The sequence below is a fragment of the Ochotona princeps genome, chromosome 14 (assembly GCF_030435755.1).
Source record: "Ochotona princeps isolate mOchPri1 chromosome 14, mOchPri1.hap1, whole genome shotgun sequence".
Lineage (NCBI taxonomy): Eukaryota > Metazoa > Chordata > Mammalia > Lagomorpha > Ochotonidae > Ochotona > Ochotona princeps.
The window spans coordinates 36351986-36365644 of record NC_080845.1 but is presented as its reverse complement, the minus strand read 5'-3'; positions in this window follow the sequence as shown (position 1 = coordinate 36365644).

Below are 13659 nucleotides of genomic sequence, written 5' to 3'. Positions count from 1 at the left end.
TCTGGAAGCACTTTATTTGAAAACCCAAAAGCCCTTTACCCTTCACTCAGCCTGTGGGTGATGAAAACATGGGAGCTGAGCCTATCAGTGCTTCTATCAAGCAGGAAAAAAAAGTTGCAGCCCATGAATCATGATCTTCTGAGCTTCCAGATCTGTGGGAGGAGAAGCGCTTGGCTGGCAGCATGGCCATCTAGTACCTTTGATGATCACTTGGGGAAAGAAGACAGCCAAGCTGCCAGCAGGGCCGCATACACCTCCCACCTCTCTGAAATGTGCATATCCCAGGCCATGCTTCACAGTACTATGAGAACCAAACCCCACGTTTTTTAGGAGGAAACAAAAATTACAAATAAATTAAGCTCCTGCCACCCACCAGCCTTATGTGCAGTTGGAGAAAATCAAATGAAATAAACAAGCAAACCAGCAGCTGGTACATGAGTTTCAGATCACAAGTATGTTTTCAAAACTTTGCCAGCAAGTTCTTCCTGAATTGAAATTGTTCTTACTGGGAAAACAATAATTAGTAGTCATACCACTAATATTTAAGTCTAATGTTTATTGAAAGCTAACTGTGTAGCAGATATCATGCTTACAATGGACACATCCTATTTAACTGTTACAGAGCTCACAAGGTGCTTTTATAATCCAAATTCTATGGATGAGTTTGGGATTCAGAAAATCAAAATAATTTTCCAGAGTGTCATAAATAGCTGGGTAGATCCCATGTTTATTAGTTCTTAAGTCTAATATTCTTAAATGATGTAATTTCAGAAAATAAAATTATGACTTTCAGATCAATTATTTATTTAACATTCTAGCAAACACTAACTTATAACAGGGCTAATTTTGTCTGTTGCAAATTATCAAGCTGTGATATTCTTCTTAGCATTCAAGAACATGGTCCTGGGCCCAGCACGGTAGCTTAGTGGCTAAAGTCCTTGATTTGTATGCACCAGGATCCCATACAGGCACCGGTTCTAGTCCCGGAGGCCCTGCTTCCCATCCAGCTCCCTGCGGTCTGGGAAAGCAGTGGAGGACGGCACAAGGCCTTAGGACCCTGCACCAGCGTGTGAGACCCAGAAAAGGCTCTGGTCTCCTGGCTTCGGATCGGCACAACTCTAGCCATTGTGGCCGTTTGGGGAGTGAATCATCGGACAGAGGATCTTCTTCCCTGTCTGCTCCACTCTCTGTACATTTGCCTTTCCAATATAAAAAAATCTTAAAACAAAATAAAAGAACATGGTCCTTTTGATCTATTTGCTTATTTCTTTGTGTAGAAAACATGATTAAAAATATGTAGGCTTTCTAAGCTAATAAAGTACAGAAGAAAACAAAATACTTTTTCCTATGGCTCCTATTATGCTTAAGCAATGTTTCAGATCAGTGCCTGTATCTATCTATCTATGTATCTGCATTTTTCTAACTGAAAATCTTGTTTTAAGATATTTAACATTGGGCCCAGCGGTGTGGCCTAGCGGCTAAAGTCCTCGCCTTAAACACCCCGGGATCCCATATGGGCACCAGTTCTAATTCCGGCAGCTCCACTTCCCATCCAGCTCCCTGCTTGTGGCCTGGGAAAGCAGAAGAGGACAGCCCAATGCATTGGGATACTGCACCCGTGTGGGAGACCCGGAAGAGGTTCCAGGTTCCCGGCATCGGATCGGCGCGCACTGGCCTGTTGCGGCTCACTTGGGGAGTGAATCATGGGACGGAACATCTTCCTCTCTGTCTCTCCTCCTCTGTGTATATCTGACTTTGTAATAAAAATGAATCTTATAAAAAGATATTTAACATAACTTGGTAAGACTTTCTTATATTTGTGGAGGGATATATTAGGCCAGCTCAGTAGGTGCTTAATAAAGTAAAAACAGCTCTGTATCTAAGTAAGAAGTAGGAAATCAGACATCTCATTGAACAATATTATCTCTTCTTAAGAAACAGCATACAATCTACAAAATTCACAGAGCCAAAAATCCTCAAAGATATTAAATAAGACACCTGGAATAAAAGTTATTTCAGTGAGTCCTACCATTTTAAAAACACAGATTCAGCAATTTAGTAAAAACTTGACTTCTAAGAAAATTATACTCTTGTGGTCTAATTAAGTTACCAAGGAATAGTATTGCTACAATATTCAAAACACAAAAGCAAAGTATAGCTAATAACCTAGTTGTCTGAGGGAATTGGTAAAGAAAAATTACTTTTCAGAAGATCCCCAAACCTTCCTACTGACAGGCAGCATCACCAGTATTAAAAGGAGTTTGAGAAAGTAGAGGGACCTTATCTCAAGTCACCTGACTTAGAACCTGAATTGTAAAAATAATGCCCAAATGATTTCTAAGCTCAATGATATTTGAGAACCACCATTCCACAAACCCTGGTCAGAATTTGCTAAAGACACCTGCTAAACTCAGAAGGGGCTGACGCCAACTCAAAAACAGTTACAGTCTAGTATGGACTTGCCTGCATCCATATTTCTTCTTCTCTCCTATGTCACTTTCTCATTATCACACTGCTTCAATTCTAGTAGAGACTGTGACGTCTTCTACCTGGACCATTTCAATCACCTAACCCTTCTCTATGTCTCCCTGGCTGACCTCAAGGTATCCATATGTCACACAGCAAGCAGAGGAATCCTGCCAATGGATAGAACACAGCACAGCCCTCCTGTGCCAAAACACATCAGGGGAATTCATTTGCTTTTAGAGTATAATCCAATACTAAGCCATGACGTATGGCCTCTCCAGCTGCACCTCTGTCTCATGTATCTTATTTTTCTTGTTCATCCACTCCCTCTCCACGCTGAACTTATACCCACAGTTGCTAAATCTCCCACTGCTTTTGCCTTTACAAGTTAGGTTTTTTTTTTTTTTAACTTAAATGCTATCTCCTTAGAAAAGCCTGATGTCTCCGGTCCAGCTCAATGGCCTAGTGGTTAAGGTCCTCGCCTTGCACGTGCTGGGATCCCATGTATGTGGCAGTTCATATCCTGACTGCTTCACTTCCCATCTAGCTCCCTGCCTGTGACCTGAGAAAAGTAGTAGAGGATGGCACAAAATCCCTGGGTCCCTGCATCTGCATGGGAGGCCTAGAAGAAGCTCCTGGCTTCGGATTAGCTCAGCTCTGGCCATCGCGGCCATTTGGGGAGTGAACTGGATTTTTCTGTCTCTTCTCTCTGTAAGTCTGACTTTCTAATTAAAAAATAAAGAAATCTTACAAAAAATCTAATGTCTCTTCTCCTTATTTTCTTGAATTTACTTTTTTTTATTAAATGTGGAAGTCACAAAAGTTATCTCTGTAGTTTCTGTAAAAGAACTAAAATTTCCTTTGATGAACTCCTTTGATTGCCTGCCTATTTTTCTCCAAATGCTCTGAGACCTCACTGACCAACATAGTGTGTGTGTGTGTATAAATAGCTATACATAACTGTAACTATATATAAAGCCATATATAACTATATATGTGTGTGTATATATAAATATATACATTTATATAAACTATAACAGCTGTCAAATGCTTTATCCTGGCATCTATTCAAGTAGTACTGCACCAACGATCCTGAGCAGGAAGCCCAACCAAAGGAAGCCCAGCTACTTCAAAGTCCAGTTTTCTAACATCTAGTAATGGGAACCACTACCTGGACCAGACCAAAGAACAGGGAGTCCTCTCTTCTTCCCAACCTGTATAATCCTATCCTTCAGCTTGGAGAGTTATCCCATCTTAAGGCACTCCCAATGCGCATTAGCTGAATACAATTTCAATCTCATATTTAATACTCACTAAATATTTATGAACTGATAAAAATACAGAAGCCTGCTTTTCCCATTCAGTAAAATCGTTTCCTTCCCATCTCAGAGGTGATCACTTATTCACTTTTTCCCTTGCTCCTCAGCTTTGCTCTTTGGAAAACACTTGAGGCTCCTAACTATTCTTTTCACCTTGGTTTTATAATCTTAAAAACCACTTAGTCCTTTTGATGGAAAAAAGCAGCATAGTTCTTTTGTATAGCAAATAGAATAGGGTAAAGTTTTTTTTTTTAAGATTCTATTATTATTAATGGGAAGCCAGATATAGAGAGAGGAGGAGAGACAGAGAGGAAGATCTTCCATCTGATGTTTCACTCCCCAAGTGAGCTGCAACGGGCCAGTGCGCGCCAATCTGATGCCGGGACCAGGAACCTCTTACGGGTCTCCCACACGGGTGCAGGGTCCCAAAGCTTTGGGCCGTCCTCTACTGCTTTCCCAGGCCACAAGCAGGGAGCTGGATGGGAAGTGGAGCTGCCGGGGTTAGAACCTGCACCCATATGGGATCCCGGGGCATTCAAGGCAAGGACTTTAGCCGCTAAGCCACGTCACCGGGCCCAGAATAGGGTAAAGTTTAACGACATTTGAAATACACACTCAAATGCAATTCAGATCTCACAGACGTGTTAGGAACGCAATTACATGAACAATCTCCACTACCTCAATGACTCCCACTACCTGCCTTGTGGAAAGCTGCAGTCAAGAACTAGAACTGGGGATTGAATCCCAGGCATTCAGGCATGGGATGCAGGAGGCTGGTGTTGCATAGCAGGCAAAAGTGCCATTTGAGATGTCACCATTATAAATGGCCATCAGTTGGGGTCCTGACTGCTCACACTTCCAATCCAGATTCCTGCTAATAGCTGCGGAAAAGCAGTGGAAGTGTTTGGGCCCCCACCACTCATACGAGATCCCTGATGAAGCTCCTGGCCCCTATTGGTCTAGCCTAGTCCTGGCTGCTGCAGCTGCCTATACAGTAAGCAAACAGACAGAAGATCTCCGTTCTTTCACTGCTCTCTCTCTCTGTGACTCTTTCACCTAAATAAGGGATTAGATCTTCTGTTTTTTAAAAAAAGATAATGGGATATAGACATCTTAATTGCTAGACTAAATGTGTTTTGATATTTTTAAATCTTTGTTCCTATATTTTTTCAATAAACAAATTACACGGACTTAGATACAATCATAGATAATGAAATACAATTTCTTGGGAAAAAATTTACATTCTCCTCTGTTTCAAAAATACATATTTTTTACAGTTTATAACCAGTCATAAGTCCTTCATTGTAGGCATGGACCATGCAGAGAGTCCAGCATCTTATTCTCCAGATATATTCAACAATTTCATTGGGAGACCATCCTTGGTCTGAAAGTACAGCTGGCAGAATAACATCCCCTCCAACGAAAAGCTACTACACAACTTCAACAATAGGAAGAAACACAGCTGAATTGTACCCTAGAATCACTTTAAGGTTTATTGCAGCCATATGTGTATAAACTAAAATTGAGAAGTCAATGAAGTAGTTACAGGATGTGGTTAAGAACTTGCACTTTCTAACATATTGGTCACTCAATACCATGTCAATTAACTTCATGATGTTGTAAAAATAAACATCTTTTTAAGATTTATTTATTTTTATTGGAAAGGCAGTTCAAATTTGCAGAGAGAAGGGGAGAAAGAGCTTCTATCTGCTGGCTCACTCCCCAAATGGCCACAATGGCTGAAGTTGAGCTAATCGGAAACCAGGAGCTCCTTTTGAGTTTTCCATGCAGGTACAGAACCCAATGGTTTTGGGCTATCCTCTAGTGCTTTCCTAGGCCATGGGCAGGGAGCTGGATAGGAAGTGGAGCTGCCAGGATATGAACCAGTGCCTATAAGGATCCTGAAGTTTGCAAGTTGAGGATTTAGCCATTGAGCTATTGAGCCATTGAGCCATTGAGTCTTTGCGCTATTGCGCAGGGGCCCTTACAATTATATCTTATACATGTTTCTCTTGTATTACTTTAAGGCACATTCCTAAGAATTTTAAAAATAATTAAGCTCCACTTTGAGTCTGTTTTTTTTCTGCAAATTTGCAAATGCAAGACTAACATCTGGGTTAAATTTCCATTAGGATATATTTGACAGCACACTCTTTTATCCTAAATAACTTGGCAATTTCCCTAATTTCAAATTAGGAGAAACCTTTTTCATGCATAATGTAATCTGAACTTTGAAAATTGACGAGCCTTGTTTTATCTCTTGAAATTAAACCTATTTACCAAGTATTTCAATATACTAAGGTAAATTCATTCACATTTTCAGTAGAATGAAGTTTCTTTGATAGCTGTTCCTACTATGACTGATTGGAATATATATGATTACATTAGGCCTGTGTAAGGCCGCAGGAACCAGCAGGCAGAGGTTTGCTTTCAGAGATTCCTCCCTGTATCAACTCCCATTAGGGTTTTCTTCTAGATAACTTCAGGATCTAGGATTCCAGTTACTAGTGGTGACTTTTCAGTAGATTCATCATGAAAGTAGCTTACACACTTGTCAATTCTCAAGTGCATTAAAAGCAACTTTAACACAGTCCCTAACACTGAATGTGTGAGGTGCTCACAAGTATTTAGAGTAGATAGAAGATTCTTATTCATTAAGCACTAGAGTCAGCCTTTATTGATTTTCTGTCAGTGGGAATATCTTCATATATAGGTTCTAAATCAAGTCTCTTTCCAGTCCTAAATGCTGGCCTCATCTACACGGAGATTAGCAAAGTCAAACCTAATCACTTGCATTTATGACAGCCTACTTTAAACACAGCCTCATTTGTCTGCAGGTTTCAAATGTTACTCTGATCGGCCTCATCCTATTTATAAAGTGTATTTCCTTACTCCTTTTTTTATTTTTAAGTGTTCTAATACTTGCCATGTAGGTTCCTGAATTCACAATAACAAATTACAACATGTACCATAAAGCAATGGCATAAAAGAAGTTGGAAATTCAAAACCAATGTCTTTAAGAAATATCTTGGGAAGAGTATATTAATAAAGAAACTAACTTAGAGATGATAGATCTGCTATTTACTTTTTAACATGTTTATGGATCATGAAAGCACCCTTATTTTACCCACGGTACTAACTCAGGATGAGGAAAATTCAAGCCTGATGTCATCTTACTGAGAATAAACAGCTGAGTAGAGCAAACTAAGGAAAGGGAGGCACCTTGCTGTAAGGATCTGTGAATCCGTACAAACCTATTCTGGAATCCCAGTTCAGCTCTTAGAGTGCCACTTCGTTTAGGCATGCTACTTAAGCTCTGAGCTTCAATTTCATTTATATCGATTAACATACTGATATTTAACTCCTAGAGCAGCTAACAATAAGAAAATAAAGTGTGTGAGGTATCTAATCCATGACGGTAGCTCAAGGTCACTATACTACATAAGGAGAGTTGGATTTTTTAAAAATTCTCTTTGAGGTGTTAAAGCATAGTGTATGCTTCTCTACTTTCTGACCCAGTTGCTCACCATCCTACCAAATAATGAGAGAGCCTGGCTCAGTCACAATGCAATAGTCTTGATCTCCCATTCACCCCATGAATATTTTTTATTTTTCTTTTCTTAGCTTTATATCTATGTACAAACTCTTGCCACTATCTGACATAGTGCCCTTGAGGGGATGTTAAGTAGGGTGATAAACAAGATTTCAGTTATTTGCAGATGTATCAGAAAGCAAAAAGGGGCATTTGAAGATAACATAAAAGTATTTTGCAAAACACTTCGATTGATTAATTAAGCTGACAATATATTTAGGGGATGGTATGGTGGCTCAGCTGGAGAATCATTTGCCTGCAAGCACCAGCAATCCAAATAGCATTTATTGGGTTATAGCATACATTTAGGTTGCTGGTACCTGTCCTGACTTCTCCACTGCTTATGGATTGGAAAAAGAAGTAAAATGGCCAAAGCCTTGGGACCCTGTTCCCATGTGGGAAATCCAGAAGCTTTTGACTCCTGGCTTCCGGCTCCAGATTAGCTCAGCTCTAGCTGTTAACAGCCATTCGGGGAGTGAACCTGCAGATGAAAGATTCTTCCCTCTCCTTTTCTCGCCTGTAAATCTGCCTTCCCAATAAAAATAAATAAATCTTTAGAAAAAAATTTATCAGGCATGAGACTACAGTGTAAATAAGACACACCAATGCTTGCAAGGATTTCAAGCAAAATGGTAAAATATCTTCAAAGGTATCACTCCCCAAGTGGCTGCAAAGACTGGAGCCAAGAGTCAGGGCTTCTTCTGAGTCTCCTACGCCAGTGCAGGGTCCCAAGCACTTGCAAGTTGAGGATTTAGTAACTGAGTCATTATGGTGGACCTAAGGTGTCATTTACATCTTTCTGGATTATGACAGAAATAAACTTAGGATAAGAGGGGGGTACACCTACATGCAAAGAGTTCCAAGAATGTTAATAAGTTGCAAACTTAAATGCCTACAAACACAGGGAACTAATTTGAGATCATTGGGTCACTCGCAGGTCATCTTTGTAATTTCTTTTATGTATGGCAGTTTTCAAACATGTTCCATGGGCCTGGTAGTGTGGCCTAGCGGCTAAAGTCCTCGCCTTGAATACCCCGGGATCCCATATGGGCGCCGGTTCTAATCCCAGCAGCTCCACTTCCCAGCCAGCTCCCTGCTTGTGCCTGGGAAAGCAGTCGAGGACGGCCCAGAGCACTGGGACCCTGCACCAGCGTGGGAAACCTGGAAGAGGTTCCTGGTTCCTGGCTTCGGATCGGCACAGCACCGGCCATTGCGGCTCACTTGGGGAGTGAATCATCGGACGGAAAATCTTCCTCTCTGTCTCTCCTCCTCTCTGTATATCTGCCTTTCAAATAAAATAAATAAATCTTTAAAAAAAAGTGTTCCAATTACACTGATGCCCCTCTGCTGTTATACAGCATAAGGCATTCAGTGTGGAGATGAAAATATCTGCAGGGTGACCTGAACAGTCGTTGATCTCTTTGGGACATGTCTTTTGTATCCAGTAGCGAACATACATGGCACTCCTACACATCTAATTGTGTGGTGGTGCTGGGGATTTGTACATATGACTTGGTATTCTGCATAAGACAAGCTGAGTAAATACAAAGTGTCATGCCAGTGCCCAGGTTTCCACAGTGAATTTTTTTTTGTTAAGATTCATTTATTTTTCTTGGAAAGGCAGATTTACAGAGAGTAGGAAATACAGAGAGAAAGATCTTCTGTCTGTTGGTTAACTCCCTAAGTGGTCACAACAGCCAGAGTTCAGGTGATCTGAAGCCAGGAGCCAGGAGCTTCTTCTGGGTCTTCCATGAGGGTGCAGGGTCCCAAGGCTTTGGGCTGTCCTCCATTGCTTTCCCAGGACATAATCACATAATTTAGTGAGCTGGATGGGAAATGGAACAGCCGAGATATGAACTGGTATCCATATGGTATCCTGGCATTTACAAGGTGAGGATATAGCCACTGAGACAAGTGTTGGGCCATGACTTTCTTTTTTTTAATCAGAATACTGATACTGCAAATTACACATTCTTCTAAAAACCTATTCAAGGGCCAGGTGCAATACCCTAGTGGATAAATCTTTCCCTGTATTCATTGGGATCTCATATGGGTGTCAGTTCATGTCCCAGCTGCTCTAATTTCCATCCAGCTCCCTGTTTGTGGCTGGGGAAAGCACCAGAGGATGGCCCAAAGCCTTGGGACCCTGCAACTATGTGTGAGACCCAGGAAAAGCTCCGGCTTTGGATCAGCTCAGCTATAACCACTGTGACCATTTGGGGAGTGAACCAGTGGACAGATCTTTCTCTCTGTTTTTCCTCTCTTTAGTTCTGCCTTTCCAATAACGAAAAAAATAAGGTTAAAAAAACAAAAAGGCCCAATCAACTCATGACTGGTTCTTTTTGTGTGATAAAAGCTTGAACTGATTCAAATTAGAATAGTAAAATCTAGTGATTATTTTTGCTATATGACAATGCAGGCATATATTTTTTTCATTTTTCCTTATCAATAGTAACAGAAATAATATTTATTATATAATTATTTACAACAGTTTTTGTTAAAGAATTTAATCCAAATACAAATATCTGATCTGAGCTGGAAAACCTGAAAAACAATCTGTTTTAAATTTCCAATTAAAGATAAGAGAATTAGGGCCCGGCGGCATGGCCTAGCGGCTAAAGTCCTCGCCTTGAAAGCCCCGGGATCCCATATGGGCACCGGTTCTAATCCCGGCAGCTCCACTTCCCATCCAGCTCCCTGCTTGTGGCCTGGGAAAGCAGTTGAGGACGGCCCAATGCATTGGGACACTGCACCTGCGTGGGAGACCCGGAAGAGGTTCCAGGTTCCCGGCTTCGGATCGGCGCGCATTGGCCCGTTGCGGCTCACTTGGGGAGTGAATCATCGGACGGAAGATCTTCCTCTCTGTCTCTCCTCCTCTGTGTATATCTGGCTGTAATAAAATGAATAAATCTTTAAAAAAAAAAAAAGATAAGAGAATTAGCAAGACAGCTACTGCTAATGTTGAAAGGGTTGTTGTTATGGCATAGAAGATTAGAAAGGAAAAGATGGCTGGCAACTGATTAGCCATCAACACAGTTCCCATTTCCTTATTTTTATGAGTGATAAGTACACAAGATTTTGTATTTCCAAATGAAGCTCAGTAAGAACAATGCAGAATTACAGTCTGTATTGTGAGAACTTTTCTAAAAAGATTTAATTATTTTTATTACAAAGTCAGATGTACAGAGAGGAGGAGAGATAGAGTGAAATATCTTCTGCCCAATAATTCACTCTCCAAGTGACTGCAACGGCCAGTGCTGCGCCGATCCGCAGTCAGGAGCCAGGAACCTCCTCCAGGTCTCCCACATGGATGCAGGTCCCAAAGCATTGGGCCATCCTCGACAGCTTTCCCAGACCACAAGCAGGGAGCTGGATGGGAAGTGGAGCTGCTGGGACTAGAACTGGCGCCCATATGGGATCCCGGCACGTTCAAGGCGAGGACTTAATCCACTAGGCCACACCACCAGGCCCCTGTGAGAACTTTCAAAAAGATTTTATCAGGGCCAATATTGTAGTATAGCAAAAAAAAAAGCAGCTGCCTGCCAAACCAACACCCTTTGTGGAGACCAATTTAAGACACAGTTATTCCACTTCTCAACCAGTTCTCTGCTAATGATCTTCGGAAAACAGCAGAAGATAGTGCAAATACTTCGGCTCAAGCATCCCTCTGGCTCCTGGCTCTGGTCTGGGATGTTCCCAGCACCACAGTCATCTGGGAAGTAAACCAGCAGATGGAAGATTCTTCTTCCACTTTCTAACTTTGCCTTTCAAATATATTTTTAAAAAATCTAAAAACTGTTTTTAATCAAATTTTAATTTACAGTATAATTACAAAAGAGCCTATATACATATACGTATACTTTTTAAGCATTAACCATTGAATTAACTATTCATCCAACACTTCCACCATAATATAAGTCATGAATATACATTATTCTATCAGTGTGGATTCACTTATTAATAAATCTATATTAAGGGACTCTTATGTACACAGTTTTTAAAATTCACTTAATTACCAATATCTATCATTTGTCAGGAATGATATTAGGAATAAGGAATGCCCCAGTTTGAGCCCAATGTGATATGGCTTGATGGATAAATACTCGGCACGCATGCACCAAGACTCCACGTGGATGCCAGTATGTGTCTCGGGTGCTCCACTTTCCATCCAGCTTCTGGCTTGCGGCCTGGAAATGCAGCAGAGGATGGCCCAAAGCCTTGGGATCCTGCACCCGCATGGGAGGTCTAGAAGAAGCTCCTGGCTTCAGGTTGGCTCAGCTCCAGCTATGGCAGCCACTAGGGGGAGTGAACCAGTGACAGAAGAACTTTCTGAGTCTCTTACTCTCTGTGGGTCTGCCTTTCCAGCAGGGATAAAAATAAACCTTATAATTTTATTAATTTTATTTTTTAAAGTAAAGAATGCTATAGTAGGGAGAAAAATTAAAATACAAACTTCAAGAAAAACAATATGCAGTCATGGGGTCACACTTAAATCACATCCTTGATTAAATCTCACCCACACAGAGATTCACCTGGGTGGAATTTCATTAGATTTCATAATCAGAAAGACATTTGATAGAATTACCTTTTGATTGATTAGAGACCACAGCTTGAAACAGGTATGATTTTTTCTAACATGCAAACCTTTCATCATCACATGCATCATACAGACCAAGATGAAATTGTGCAGCACATCTCAGATGTGCTACTGTAACTCCTGGGTAAAGGGTATATAAAATTTAAGACAAGTGAGATCAAACTGTAATTTTTTATCTCTTTGAGGCAGTTTTATTGGAAGGTTTCCAAATCATGTATTTCAAAAGGTTCTGGCTTGATTAAGAATTCTATCTGATAGAATATCAGGTGGAGAAAACATTACCCTTTCTGCTAGTGAAGCATGTTTCATTCTACTGCAAGCTTACATCAGGGGAAAAAAACACAATTTTTCAATAAAAGGTATTATACATTAGTGTCAACACTGTAAGATATTACCTGTGCTTCCCTGAATTACATTAGTCTAGATTTACTAATCAAATTTACATGAACTATGGTCTTGAACAACTACAGAAATATGGAAGGAGACTTCCCATTAGGTATGAATTTGAGAAGCAGACAGTCAGTGATTCAGAATTACTCATGATTTTACACTTTTATGACCATGTGAAAGTTATGTTCATTCAGTAGAAACTGTATTTTTAATTTTTATTTTTGATGCTTTCCTGGGCCAGTGATATGCAGGATGACATGCTTTCATAATGCTGGGCTGTCTCAGTAAGTCACAGCTCCAATTCAGACATGAAGTCATGGGAGTAAACCAAAAATACGCCACAGTCTACTGTGTTGCTATGCTGTGATGATAGACAAGTTAGGTGTATTAAATGTATTTTTGCTTTCTGAGATTTTCAACTTAGGAGAGCTATATTGAGCCATAACCTTATTATAAATCAAGTAGCATCTGTAACAGAAGTTTGGATTCTTGGCTAGCAAATATTTGGATACCTCATGTAATGCTTTAGACATACTAGTAATGAACTTCAAAATATGTGTAATGCTTTTACTTTAATTCTTGTACAAACATTAAATATATATATACACACACACACACATATACGCATACATTCATATAAATATATACTCCATGACAAAATATACTCACTTGCACCTTAGTTATCATATGCAAAGTTGTTAGTAATATTTTTCATCCTATACATTCACTGTCCTACTTGAACTTCAGAATAGGAAAACCACATGGCAGGGAAGAATGATACCATCTAAGACACTACATAGACTTGACTTTGCATGATAGCTATGGCTAATTCTGGAAGAAGGAGGTTTTACTTTTGTTTTGGACTGTCATATTAGAAGTCTAGATAGAAAAGGGAGTATATGTAATAGGGATTGTATTAATCCAGTTATATACCAGAATAAAATTAATAACTCCTACAGCCTGGTAAAGTTCCAGCAACACAGAATCATGAGAAGGCATTAAATCTCTTAATACTTTTTTATTAGAATTAGTTTTAAATGTACATTAAATTGCTCATATAAATACTACCATCTTTGTGAAATCACATTTGAATATCATTTGCAGGATTTTCAGAGCAAAAAGATGGAAGTTTTGTTTTCAACCCTGACAATTTTTACATCATACTTTACAGCACACCGCAATTTTTTTTACTAAACTTCCTGAACTGTTCTTTCTTCCTCCCATAACATAATGGCATTTTTAGTTAAGTAAAAACAAGAGGAGTGTAGCATTTAATTACCAATCATCAAAACTGA